The 13,766-nt window shown below is 37.2% G+C and overlaps 1 long non-coding RNA gene across 1 annotated transcript; it reads left to right on the top strand.

Moving 5' to 3' along the window:
• Nucleotides 1-7,720: 7,720 nt before the first annotated feature.
• On the top strand, nt 7,721-9,928 carry LOC125498676 (uncharacterized). The gene is made up of 2 exons (XR_007275513.2): nt 7,721-7,859; nt 9,254-9,928. It is a non-coding gene; the product is annotated as an uncharacterized LOC125498676 (long non-coding RNA).
• The last annotated feature ends 3,838 nt before the right edge of the window (nt 9,929-13,766 follow it).

Here is a 13,766-nt window from a genome sequence, read left to right as displayed (position 1 = left end):
GTCTTCCCAGCATAGTGAGCCATGCTATGAATGAGTGCTTGGGGATGTTAATTGAATTCCAGACCCAATGTTGCCACCTTACATTCCCTTGATCTCCCATGAGCCATTTGTAACTTTGCTAGTATTAAAAGGATGGTTCCTGGGATAGATTCAAGTAGTCCTTTGTATCTTCACCCCTCTGATGGAAGCAACTCTATTAGTGTGGAAAAGCTAGGACGAGCTTCCAACTTCAAACCCTGGAAGAGATCTATGGAGATAGGTCTGGCTTCCAAGAGGAAGTTGGGATTTGCGACTGGAGTAGTTAAAAGAGATGCTTCAGATGCTGTGAAACAGGAGGCATGGGACACTTGCAACAATATGGTGATATCATGGATATTAGGGAGTGTAAGTGAATCGATTAAAAGATCCATAATGTTCCTGAATACTGCGTGCTACACTTATATGGAGTCAGTTAGAACAGAGGTTCACAGTTGCAAATTAATCTAGAAAATACAAACTTAATAAAGATTTGTATGAAAAGAAGCAAGAACGAAGGAGCATCACTAACTATTACACACACATGAATGGGTTGTGGGAAGAGTTATAGAATTTGAAGGAACTTCCTCCCGTAACCACTATGAATAGTGAGATAAGTGCATTTCTTAAAGCTCTTAATGACCAGTAGGAGGAACTGAAGCTCTTTCAGTTTTTTAATGGTCTTGATGAGGGATATGCTGTTTAGAGAAGTCACTTACTCATGATGGATCCTCTTCCAACATTGAACACTGCTTGCAGCTACCTGCATTAGGAAGAGAGCCAAAGAGATGTTCTCAAACCTGTCAAGGAAGACATGGAATCAGCAGCCATGATGAGCAAAGGAAGTGATGTAACATGTGGTGAGTGTGGAAAATTTGGGCACAGCAAAGAAAAGTGCTGGAGAATAATTGGTTATCCACCTAGACACCCAAAGGCTTAGAGAGACCAGAGGGAGAAGTTTAGAGAGAGTGGAAACTACAATAGAGGAGGAAGGTGGAATAGAGGTGGTAGAAGCAGTAGAGGTGGAAGAACAGTTGCAAATGTGAGAAGTAGTGGTGAAAGTAGTAGTGCAAGTGGGAGTACCTTTACTGCTCAACACTTAGAATAGTTGATGAAAATGCTGCCTACTCCTTCCAAGGGTGCATCATCAGATCACATGACTGAATGCATGGAGGTCATGGTTGATGTTGTTGAGTGCACCAGGGAACAGAAGACAAATCTCCCTAATGGTGAGACATCTCTTATTTCACATAGTGGAAATGTGAAGCTGGAAAATGGAATTTAGCTGAAGAATGTGTTGTACATTCCTAGCTTAAAACACAATCTTCTTTCAGTTCAAAAACTCTCCAAGGATCACAATACAAAAATTGAGTTTCACTCTGAGTTCTGTGTGTTGCAAGAAAATAAAACCAGAAAAATTTGTGGTGTTGGGAGAGCATTACATGGGCTGTACTACTTAGTAAATCTACATGTGAGCAAAGTGATAAATGAGTGGAGAAGAATGAGTAAAATGGAGACATTGAAGATAGGGGAGATGAGAAAAAGATGGCAGCAATGAATGGGAATGCATAATTTGAGCTTCAAGCAACTCTAAGCAATGTGCCAAGTGTCAAGACAACCACTCTATGGCACTGGAGGCTAGGTCATGCTTCTTTGAAGAAAATTGGGAAGATCAAAGGCTTGAAAGGCTACCAGGCTGAAACAGATGATGTATGCATCACTTGTCCTCTTGCAAAGTTAACAAAACTACCATTCAGTTTGAGTGAATCCAGGATGGCAGAGACCTTTGATATGATCCACATGGACATCTGGGGGTCCTACAAGGTGCCCACCAGGATGAATCACAGATACTTTCTCACTTTGGTAGATGATCACAACAGGGTGACTTGGATACACCTGCTCAAACACAAGCCAGATGCTTTTGGTGGTGTTGAAAACTTTGTGAACATGAGTAAAACTCAATTTGGAAGACAGGTGAAAGTGTTTAGATCGGATAGTGCAATGGAATTTGATGACAAGCAATGTAGACCTTTTTTCAGTAAGTTTGGGATTGCTCATCAAACATCATGTGTGGACAGACTTGAGCAAAATGGAAGAGCAGAGAGAAAAGACAAGAACATACTGGAGATGGTTAGAGCTCTAGTGGTCTACCTCTACAATATTGGGGTGATTGTGCTATGTGTGCTGTTCATATCACAAACCGACACCCTAGCAAGATCTTGGGTGAAGAAACTCCATATGAGGTACTTTATCAAACTTCCCCTCTTTACACTCACTTGAAAACATTTGGTTGTTTAGCTCTAGCTTGTAATCCTAGTAAAAAGAAGGACAAATTCAGTGCAAGGGGTGTACCATATGTATTCTTAGGGTAACCCCAGTCTCAAAAGTGATATAAGTTGCTTAATCTCACTAACAATGTGATTTTTGTTAGTAGAGATGTTAAATTGTATGAAACAATCTTCCCATATAAATTGTTTCACAAAAACAAACCAAGAGAACTTGTGAGTGATGTGAGTGTGGACCCTGCTTGTGATGATGAGCAGATGAGTGAAGGGAATGGTGAAGAAAATGTGGAACCTGAACATGAAACCATACCTGCACCTCAGCCTGAAGTAAGGAGATCCAGTAGAGCTCATAAAGCTCCAGGCTGGCATCAAGACTACAGAACTGCCAATACTACCACTCTTTCAAACACAAAACCTACCCTTGTTCACAACAAAATCCATACACACACCAGTCCTACCTTCTCCTGTTTCTTCTCTCAAACTTGCCATAATGATGAACCTAAACACTACAACTAAGCCATCACTTATCCCAAGTGGGTGCAGACAATGAATGAAGAATTGAGTGCTCTGAAGGAGAATGATACATGGAGCATCACTGCTTTACCTCCTGGGAAGCAAGCCATAGCATCCAAATGGCTGTATAAAATAAAATGCCATAGTGATGGGAGTGTGAATAGATACAAAGCTAGATTAGTCATCATGGGAAATAGACAAAAGTATGGCATAGACTATGAGCAAACCTTTGCTCCAGTAGCTAAAAGGGCTACAGTGAGGTCTTTGCTTGCTGTTGCTTCCATTCAGAGTTGGCACTTACATTTAATAGATGTTAAAAATGCCTTCCTACATGGTGATTTGCAGGAAAATGTGTACATGAAGTTTCCTCCAGGATATCATGGTGCAGGACATAGGCTCCAAGTAAACCTAAATGGTGATAGTAAGCATACAAGCATGAGTGAGAAAGTGTGTAAGCTCAACAAATCCCTGTATGGGCTCAAACAAGCACCCGAACAGTGGTTTGCTAAGCTTAGCAGTACTCTTAAAAGTCACCATTTCACTCAGTCCAAGTCAGATTACTCTATGTTTGTTAAAGGGAGTGGGGAAACTCTCCTTGTAGTTCTGGTGTATGTGGATGATTAGATCCTTGTTGGTCCTAATTTTCAAGCTATTCAAGACACTAAAGCTCTTCTAAGTAACCACTTTCATATGAAAGACATGGGAGTGCTTAGATATTTTCTTTGGATAGAAGTTGACCAATGTAAAGATGGGATTTTCTTGTCTCAAAGGAAGTATATTATGGATTTGTTAAAAGACTATGGAATGCTGCAATGCAGACCTCTCAAGCTTCCTATGGATTCTCATGTGAAGCTCACTAGTGGGGAAGGTGAACCTATGCCTCATGTTGAACCCTATCAAAAGCTAGTAGGGAAGTTAATCTACTTAACTCTCACTAGGCCTGGTATAGCCTTTACAGTTCATGTTCTCAAAAAGTTTATGCACCAACCTACCCATATTCACATGCAAGCTGCAAAGAGGGTTCTTAGATACCTAGCAGGGAGCCCTAAGCAAGGTATTCTTCTTGCAAACAACTAAATGATCAACTTCAAGCAAGAAGGCCTACATTAGGGTTTTGCATTCTCCTTGGGAGATCTCCTATATCCTGGAAAGCAAAGAGACAGACTGTGGTGGCTAGAAGTAGTGCAGAGGCTGAATACAGGTCAATGACCCTTGCCATTTGTGAACTCATGTGGTTAAAGCAACTCCTAAGGGACTTGGGTCTCAAGTCCATTGGCACATGTACACTGTTACAATCAAGCTGCCCTGGCCATTGCAGCCAACCTAGTACACCATGAGAGAACAAAGCATGTTGACATTGATTGTCACTTTATTAGAGACAAGACAAAAGATGGTGTGATCAAACCAACCTACATCTTATCTTAACAGCAGCTGGCGGATGTATTTACCAAGATTCTTCCCACACAACAACATCACTATCTACTTAACAAGTTGGGAGTTCAGAATACTCCTCACTCTCAGCTTGAGGGGGAGTGTTGAGAAGGCATATGTAATCTCAGTAGGAATATTCAATATACTGCTGTGAGTAGTGGGTGCAGTATACGTACCAGGATGGTAGTGGAGTATGTAAAGTTGTCTGTTGTTGTCTGTTGTCTATTATGATCATGTCTGTTAGTGGACCATATGTCCTTGGTTAATTGGTCTAGTGTTAAACGACCTAGGGATCCTAATCTCAGCCGTCACATAAATAATGAGTGCATTACATTGTAACAGACACAGGAGAATGAATGAAAAGGGAGACAACCACTTTAGAGAGAAATGTTCTTGCATCATGATTGTTTGAGTTTCATGACATGATTAACAATGTCTATCATATGCCACATCTCCTATCCCCATCATGCCATGCGTAAGTATTTAGATGGGTTTTATGCGCTCACGCAGCTCTTTAGTCCCTAGTGGTTAGTGTATCTGTGCAGTGTGCTGTGCATAGCATAATGTTGCGATTTGAGGAAAAGAACGAAGAGAAGATAACTTACCGGTAAAGCTCTTGAGCGGTGAGTGTTGAAACTCCTACTAATATTTTAGGCGGTATTCTTATCTCCCGCCCTCCACATGTCGTTCTAAAATGTTGACCACTTAACATGTGCACATAAGAAACATGACAACAATCAGACAACTGACAATATAATCTACAGATAAGTTTCGATCGGAATTACCGCACACGTGTCTACATGGAAGAATTGAGAAGAGCCTGATTATATATTTTTTTCCGAGAAATTTCATTAATTGATTGCCAACATTTACAATAAGTATTACAGAAAAACAAGACATAATCAGACAATATTAAATCAAATTTGTCTTCCAATAAACTATAATGAACCAAATCGAGCAATACAGTGTCGCCCCTTTGTATTTGCTGGCTCACGCAACTATTGATGGGGAAGTCTATCATTCTGACATAGTTTGGGGAAGAAAATTCTTGATTTAACCATGTTGACCGCATCTGAATTTTCAATATTTCGATGTTGATGGTTTTGAACTTCAACGAATAGGAACAATTTCTCATACCTATTTTAAACTTCCATGTTGGAAGAGAATAAAACCAAACTCCAAACTCCCATAAAAAGAGAGAAAGAACCCAAAAATTGGGTAGAAAACTCTCAAATAGAGAGAGAATGGAAGATTATTAATAACAAAAACCATGAAAACTAAAAGAAATAAGAAGAATTAGGGGCTTACCACCATCGAAAGGATGATGACAGCCCCAAACTAGAAGAAAATGATTAGGGTTTTTAAAGAGAGAGGGGAGAGGAGGAGGCTAGGGTTTTCCGTGTTAAGATAACTAGAGGCAATGCTTATGTCAAGAGCCTGACTATATAATATATAACTTTAAGAATCTATATATATCTAAAATCCAAAGCAAACAAATGTCATGTTGCTACACATTCTCTCCCTCAAGCAATTAATACAATTAAAAAATAAAAATGTGTGTATTAAGACTTGAACCCACAAAATTTCCTTCGAGATACAAATACAGTAACCAACTAATCTACAAACTCATATGAATTATTTATTTTAAGTGTAAGTAATTACTTCTTAAGTTGAAACAGTGAAACACAAATTGAGTCTTACATTATGGATGAGTAAATGAGTAATATTTTTATATATTCTTATATGATATAACAATAAATTGTTTATGAATCCGATACTCAATACTAATTGAAAGTTATGAAGTATTAGAGGTTGTCACGTGTCATCTAAATATATATGCTAATATAGGGGCATATCATTCAATTAAATTTTTTGTTTTAAAACGAATTACACGCAAATGACCCCAGGCTTCGCCCGGGGCGACAACTAGTTCTTTTTTTAAAATTCAATTGCTATAGTAAATGAATTAGTGCTGACCCGTAAATTGACTTTAACCTGACTCACAACGGGTCGGTTTGATAATATGAGTCGAAAAAGAGTTAAAACTAATAAGTTAGATGAAATTTATAAGGTAGTAAGTAAAAATGTTAAAGGTGCTAAAATTGATAAAATAACTAATTAGCTCAACTATTTGGCAAAATTAGTTGCTTAAGGTGATAAATCATTTTGGCGAAATTCATTATTTTTAGAATTTTAGAAAGGTTATCTAAAATTTTTGTCAGCTAACTTTAACTAGTTAGAAATTTTAATTTAAGTCATTTTAAACACCTCATTTTTTATTTTATTTTAATTGCTTACCAAATACTACAAATTATTATAGTACTTAAATATTCTAACGACTTGTCATTTAAAGTACATAAAAATCTAAAATGTTACCAAAAACATAGCCAAGGTGAATCCGATTCCTATTTGTTGTACTTAAAACCCACGTGTCCAACTCATTAGACATGTCTACCCCAGTCGCTAGATCCACAAATTTCCCACGCCTTTACACGATCTTGCCCGTTTTCAAAACACTCGTATAAGCCAAACCAGCTCCATCCATCCAACTATTTACTTTTAACTTTTAGTTGTACCCTTCAAGAGTTTGTTTAGAGTCGTTTTAAAATATTAACCTATATGAACCTATTGCATAGATTTAACTACTTGTTTCTACCTTTATTCAATAAAATTGACATACATGGCATCATTAATTAATGATATAAATCTGATATATCATATCTAATCCCTATTATAACAATAATGCTTGTAGTTAACTATGTCATATTTATCAATTTTCTTGAATAAAGCTAAAAACAAATAAATAAACCTATGCACTTAAAACATTATGCTTTCCCGCTTAAAACATAAGCTTTACTAGTCAAAGTTGACAAAAGAATCTACTAATAACATAACCAATAGTTGATTACTAAATTGAAATCGCAGAACGAAGAATATAAAAATTAAAAAAACGCAAAACAAAGACAAAAGGTAGTGTTTGAGCATCAATTCTTCTACAAGCTGTGAGCCATCATATTATGTGTCTTAAAATTCCTAAAGCGGTCGAAGGATAGAATCAAACCCGGCCTCACTCTCAAAGCATTTATACCATATAAAAGATACACAACACCTATACATATGATCTAAACCATTTGAAAAAGTTGATAATATCAACTTTACTTTGCAAGTGCATATACCTTTTCCCCTACACTTTCTCACAGAAGCAAAATAAACCACAAGAAAAAGAAAATAACCAAAATGGAAGGAGGGTTAACAACGATAGAGAATAATAATAAAAGAGATAGTCCGGAGTTGAAACAAAGTTGGAGAAATCGCACTATGTCTTCCTTAAACTCTCTTCCTTTACCTTTACTTGCTTTGTTTGGCATCGTTGTATTTTACCTCTACTTGTCCACTTATTTTCCTTATAGAGAATCACTCCATCGTGCTTTCTTCCAATTGAAGCTCATCTTTCTTGTACTACCTGCGTTGCTCTTCTTCATTATGCGCACCAACTATAAACCTGATTCGTCCTCGAGATGGTACGTGATTCGGCTTCCGAAGCCCGAGCACGACTCGTTCCACCGTGCTGGAGGTTCTCCTTGGGGTGTTGCTTTGGTGGTGGTTTTACTACTAGTTATGATCTCTTACCATTCTACTGTTGGTTCTCACTGGTTTAGACCTCTTTGGTATTCTCATTACTATTAGATAGTAGAAAATTCTAGGGTGTTTTTAATGAATATATGTTATATGTTTTTTTTTAATCTTCTTTTTGCAACATTTTGGTGAAGTTCACTATTGTGCAGCATACTTTTGATCCATAGAGACCTGTTGTTTGTGTTCGGAATTTTCTTCTTTTGGAGTTGGAAATAATACGGGTTTTGTTAAACAACTAGTTATTAGGTCCGGGCTATGCCTGGGTAAGAAAATTTTCATTTATTAATATTATATACTTTGATATGATATCATTAAATACAATTTGGTCTAGTGGTTAAAACTTTAGTACATGAACTTGAGGTCACGGGATCAAAACCTATACTATGTAATTTCTAATTTTTTTTATTGTACATGGATTACATGAACTAAAACTCCCTAGGAAGATCGCTACGTGACACCGTTCCTGATTTTTGCACGCCTTTTAATATATTAATATAGATGCCGTGTATCACCGTATGTTGTCATGTATTTGGACTTTCTTATATACTCCCTATTCTGTTACTTGTTGGGTTGTAATTTGAATATAAGTGTTAACTAATTATACCATCAACAATAATCAAGAACAAACATTGAATTAAAATAACAATCAAAAAGAAAATAAGAAAGAACACACCATTTAACGTGGGAAATTCGACCACAAAAAGAAAAAAAAAATTCGCAGTCGCACCATGAAATTAATGGAGAATAATGTTGAACATAGGAATCTCTCACAAATTCAACCTTCTTTCTAAAACTCGAGAAAAGATGAGATTTCAAGTTTAAACAATATAAAGTTGTATGCTATTCATACTAAAATCAGAAAATAGAGTATTATACTTATATGATTAAAAGCAACATGATTAAAACTCAAGCCTAGAAAACGTGTGCATATCTTGGCTACCAAGACGTGCCCGAAGAATCGTCCACCCAGACCAACTCGCCCGCCCACCCGCCCACCCACCCGGGTGCAGGGTCCAACCAACTTACTACCTAGAAAGCAATCCCAAGGTCGGGAAGCTTGGGCGCTCGCTTGGGCTTTGTAGGTGCCCGTCCGGGCGTTTATGGACACGCTCAGAGTGAGCACATCATTATAATTCCGCCTCAACTGCCCCACGAATCACGCCAACCAGCCACCCACTGATGAGTGATATTTATATCACTCAAATACCTTATTTTCCTCATATTTAGAGTCATTTTTCCTATTTATTTATCATTATGTAGCTTATTTTGCTTAATTTAAAGTAATTGAGTTATTTGTAGATTATTTGTGAATATTAGTAATTTTGGCTATTTATATATGGTTTGGTAATGCTTATCTGTGTTTTATGTTATAGGTTCAACCTTAGGGGTTTCCATACCACACACCAAGAATAGAGTGGAGTAATTTTGCCAAAATAAGAGTTTTTGGAAGGATTTGTGCATAAGGGTCGTATTAAAAATGTCATAACTTTCAACAAACAAAATATCTTTCAGTGATTCAAGTTGTTTATGAAAAGTTGGCTCGATATCTTTCCAATGAGTGGTCACAAGCCCAATTTCGATGAAAAATGAAAGAGATACGGCTATTTGAAATCGGGTGCGTGCGTCTGCTAGAACAGCGCGACTGCTCTGTATTGTCTGGCGCGCCCCGCTAGATGCGCAGAAAACATTCTGCGTACTCCAAATTGTATGGAGAGCCCTCTACAAACTATATGGAGCGCCAGTGCCACTTGACTTGTGCGGAAATCTCTGTTTTTTTACCTTTTTGATGATGCAATGTTTAAATCTTTTGAAAGGACGGATCCCTAACTTTTGAAGGAGGGAGAGGAGAGCTACCCTCCACAAGCTTAGTTAGAAGTTTTACTTAGGGTTTGGAGAGAGAAAAACTCTCATCTTCTAGAGAGAGAAGTGAGAGAAACTTGTTTAAAGCTTGAATTTTGAAGAATCTAAGAAGCAAACTAGAAGATTTGGAAACTCCTCATGTTTTGTTGCTTTATCTATTTATTTTCACGTCATTTTCACTCTGTAAACTTCTTCATGATAGATTAGTGTTTGATTTCATGCTTTTAGTTTTTTATTTAGTTCATTAATAATTTATTATGATTTGTGTGTAGTTATTTTACTTGGTAGGGGATGAAGCCATTAATGATATCATGAGCCTCTGAGTCATATTATTGTTGTTATTTTAAAAAAACGAAATCAAATAAGCAATAGGGGTTCTATTGTTTTTTTTTTTTTGTGATTGGCCTTCATGGAAACTTAATTATTATTCACTTCAATGAATGATTGAAAGATGAAATTGAAGAGTTGACTCCCTATATGTTCATTTAACTAAACTTGCATGAAAATAGTAAGGGATATATTTAGTCATAATGTTATTCATACTCTTGAGTTGGGGGTTTGTTGCATGAAAATAGGACATAGTCTCCAATTTGAGTAACCCTCTTTAGCTTGAAAGAGTAATTAGGAATTTGTTAGATGATCCCTTTGATTCATTCTCTTTACACTACCCCCTCATTTGCCTAATTGTTCTCATGATTGAAATTTTTGGTGAATTCCCCTACCTTAGTTCCTTTTATTTCATAGTTTTTAGTTGATAATTGACAAATCTCTTAACTATATCTTAGCCTAGCTTATTATAATTAATATTTTTGGTGATTACCCTTAGTCCTTGTGGAAGAATGACTTTTTTTTTTGCCATTATACTTAGGTTAGTGGTTAGTTAGGTATTTTGGTTTAGGAGTTTTGTCCAACGACCAAAATTTCTATTATCACCCTCTGGAGCCAACATCCGCCCACCGAGGCACCTAAGTTGCTCGGCTAGGCTGCTAGGGCTGACAACACTCTTTCGCTCCTTCTTCCTCGTGCCTTGTGCTTCACCATCGATCTCCACTCAACCCAACAATCTCCCACCTGGAGATTTATCGATTAAGTAAGAGAATAGTCTACCCATAAGTACTTGAAACGATCGGCATTATCCCTCCATATGTACCATCTTCTCCAAGAGAAGCAACACCGATGTCTCAACCAATCCCAATCCAACATCTCTCCAAACCCATCATGCTTATGCTCTCACCTAGTTGTAAACCTAAGCATCGCTACCATACTCCCACCTAGGCAAAGCATCCTATATCATATCACATCTTTTCTACACCAAGAAAATGACATCCACTATTGAAAAAATCTTAAATAACACAAACAAACTGATATGGTTCTCCCAAAACTAGATCAATAAATTTCATTTTTTCGGAAATTTTTGGGCTAATAAACTGATCCAGTTTGGAGAAGAATCAGATTAGTTATATGAATTGATCCGATTGTCCTACAAAGTAGATCAGCTTGATAGTTAAAAAAAAAAATAAGGCCGACTATTCCTCGTGACCCATTTTCCCATGGCCCTAAATTCCCTCATAAATGAGCACCCTCTCATAAATTTCCCAACTTGATCCCTCAACCCTAAAATATCCTTACTCTCTCATCCTCTATCCTCCTGCCATACTCTGCAATCCTACATCACCAATTCGCCAGCAATAACACCACCAGCTCCATAAGCTGACCAACCACAACACCACCATCTTTACAATCTCACCAACCACTTCCCTATCTCCACCTCCTCCTATCACTCACGCGTCTCTCACTAATGGTTGAGATTCAAGATTTCTTCTATCACCATCAACAGAACGTCAATCACGAGCACACGACGCCAACCAACAACCAACCCACGATTTTCGTTTCATTTGTTTGAGTTTTTTAGATCTAGGGTTTGAGTTTGATTTTTATTTTGTATTTTTTGTTGCGTTTATTTTCTTTTTTTAAATTTAATGTATATAATTCTTGTATTTTAATTTTTTGTCACTAGTAGAATAATTGCTTATTTCTATCGGTGATATTGCTGCGGTTTTACCCATACACAACAATATATAACGTAAAAAGAAAAGCAAAAATATAAAATAACCATATTGCTGCGGTTTCGGTCGAAAATCGCAGCAATATGATTTGGACGAAATTTTTTTGAAATTCTTGGACTATTTGACCAAATATATTGCTGCGGTTTCTGAGAAAAACCGCAGCAATATATTAAAATAAATAAAAAATTATTATTTGAACCTATTGTTGCGGTTCCTAAAAGACATTGCTGCAGTTCCTAAAAGACACCGCAGTAATAGGGTTTAAACTTTAATAATAAAAAAATTCTAGGGTTTTAATCACTCCTCTTTACCCATCTCTCATTTCATGCCCGCCACTTCAGAGTATGTACAATGGGGCTCTCCAACTAGCTCTCCAACTAGCTCTCCAAGGAGAGAGAAAATGGAGAGCCACCTCTTACCCAACAATGGGGCTCTTAGGTGTGTCTTGTGTGTCTCTCCATGGAGACACTTTGCCAAAGGGCTCTTGGGGGAGATACCATTTGGGTTGATGGAGAGATGGCTCTCCAATGTGTGGGACCCTTTATTGTAATTACTTAATTCTTTTTTCTTCATGCACATTTAATGATCTTTTCTATAAAAATTAAAAAAAATGGTAATAATTATTATGCCAACAAGTTAATTTTCCTTTATCTATAAAATGAGCCTAATATTGGATATTTAAAAATTAGTTTTTCATGTTGTAGGTTAATTCTTCATTCCATGCATATTTATGAAAATTAAATATTAGACTCAATTATATTATTTTTTAAAAATTCTACTTTGCTTAAATTATGAAAAGATTAATTTGTAATTATATTTAATTTACATGAATAATTTAATTATATAACTTTGATCATAATATGAAATGAGGTTCATTTATTGACATGGGAACCACAAAATAATAAAAAGTTGAATGGAGAGCTCTTTAAAGGGTTTTATTGTTGTTGGGTGTTTTTAGACATGGCTCTTGAGAGTAGCTTGAAGAGAGAGAACATGAGAGAGAGCGTGGAGAGCTAGTTGGAGAGACACCAACCATTGTACATGCTCTCAGAATTTCTCTTCTCATGTCTTCCTCTCTCTCTCCCCTCCTCTCACTCTTCAGTTCCATTCGTCTCGCGTTCCGGTCGTGTTCTACCACGGTTGTTCGCCAGATTCAAAGCTCTTCGTCTTCTCCCTTCAGTCGTCCGCCGTTCGTCTTATTCCTTCAAGTCGTCAGCCGCCGTCCCACGCGAAGTCGTCAGATCTCAGCCACCATCGTCGTCCCACGCGAAGTCGTCAGATCTCAGCCACCATCGTCGTCCCACGCGAAGTCGTCAGATCTCAGCCGCCTTCGCCGCTTTCAGCCGCCTTCGCCGCGCGTTCCTCCTCTGTATCGCAGATGTCTCGTCGCCGCCCTCGCCGCCCTTCCAGCCGTCTCTTCTTGCCCTTTTTCAATGTTCGCTGCTTCCAACCGTCTCTTCTAGTTTGTGAAATTGTAGTTAGTTTAAATTTTGGTATTGTAAATTGTTTTAATTTTTTGATGCTGTAATTAGTTTGAGTTGCTGAAATTGTAGTTCTTGATGATCTGTATGTCTAGTTCAATTCATAATTTCATTTCAATGCTCTCTTCGTCTAGTTCATTTCAATGCACTGTACTAAGTTTTTGATGCTCTCTTTGTTTCAATTTTTCACTCCTTTTCATTTTTTTTAAGTCCGTACTAATTTCATTTAACTTGTGGTTTATTTGTTTTGTTAACAAATTTGTTTTTTTTGCTTACATCTGTACCTATTGTTGCGGTTTTCCCAAGAAATCGCAGCAATATACTTTATGAATTTGATTTAAAATATATATTGCTATGGTTTCACCCAGAAACTGCAGCGATATGTTTAAATATTGTTGGAGTTTAAAACCGCGACAATATATTAATTACCTATTGATGCCTCCTTAATTGTTGTGCGGTCAAAACCGCCGCAATAGACC

This window comes from Beta vulgaris, chromosome 1 (genome assembly GCF_026745355.1).
Source record: "Beta vulgaris subsp. vulgaris cultivar EL10 chromosome 1, EL10.2, whole genome shotgun sequence".
NCBI lineage: Eukaryota > Viridiplantae > Streptophyta > Magnoliopsida > Caryophyllales > Amaranthaceae > Beta > Beta vulgaris.
Note: the sequence above shows the minus strand (reverse complement) of the source record. Positions and strands in the feature narration are given on the sequence as shown.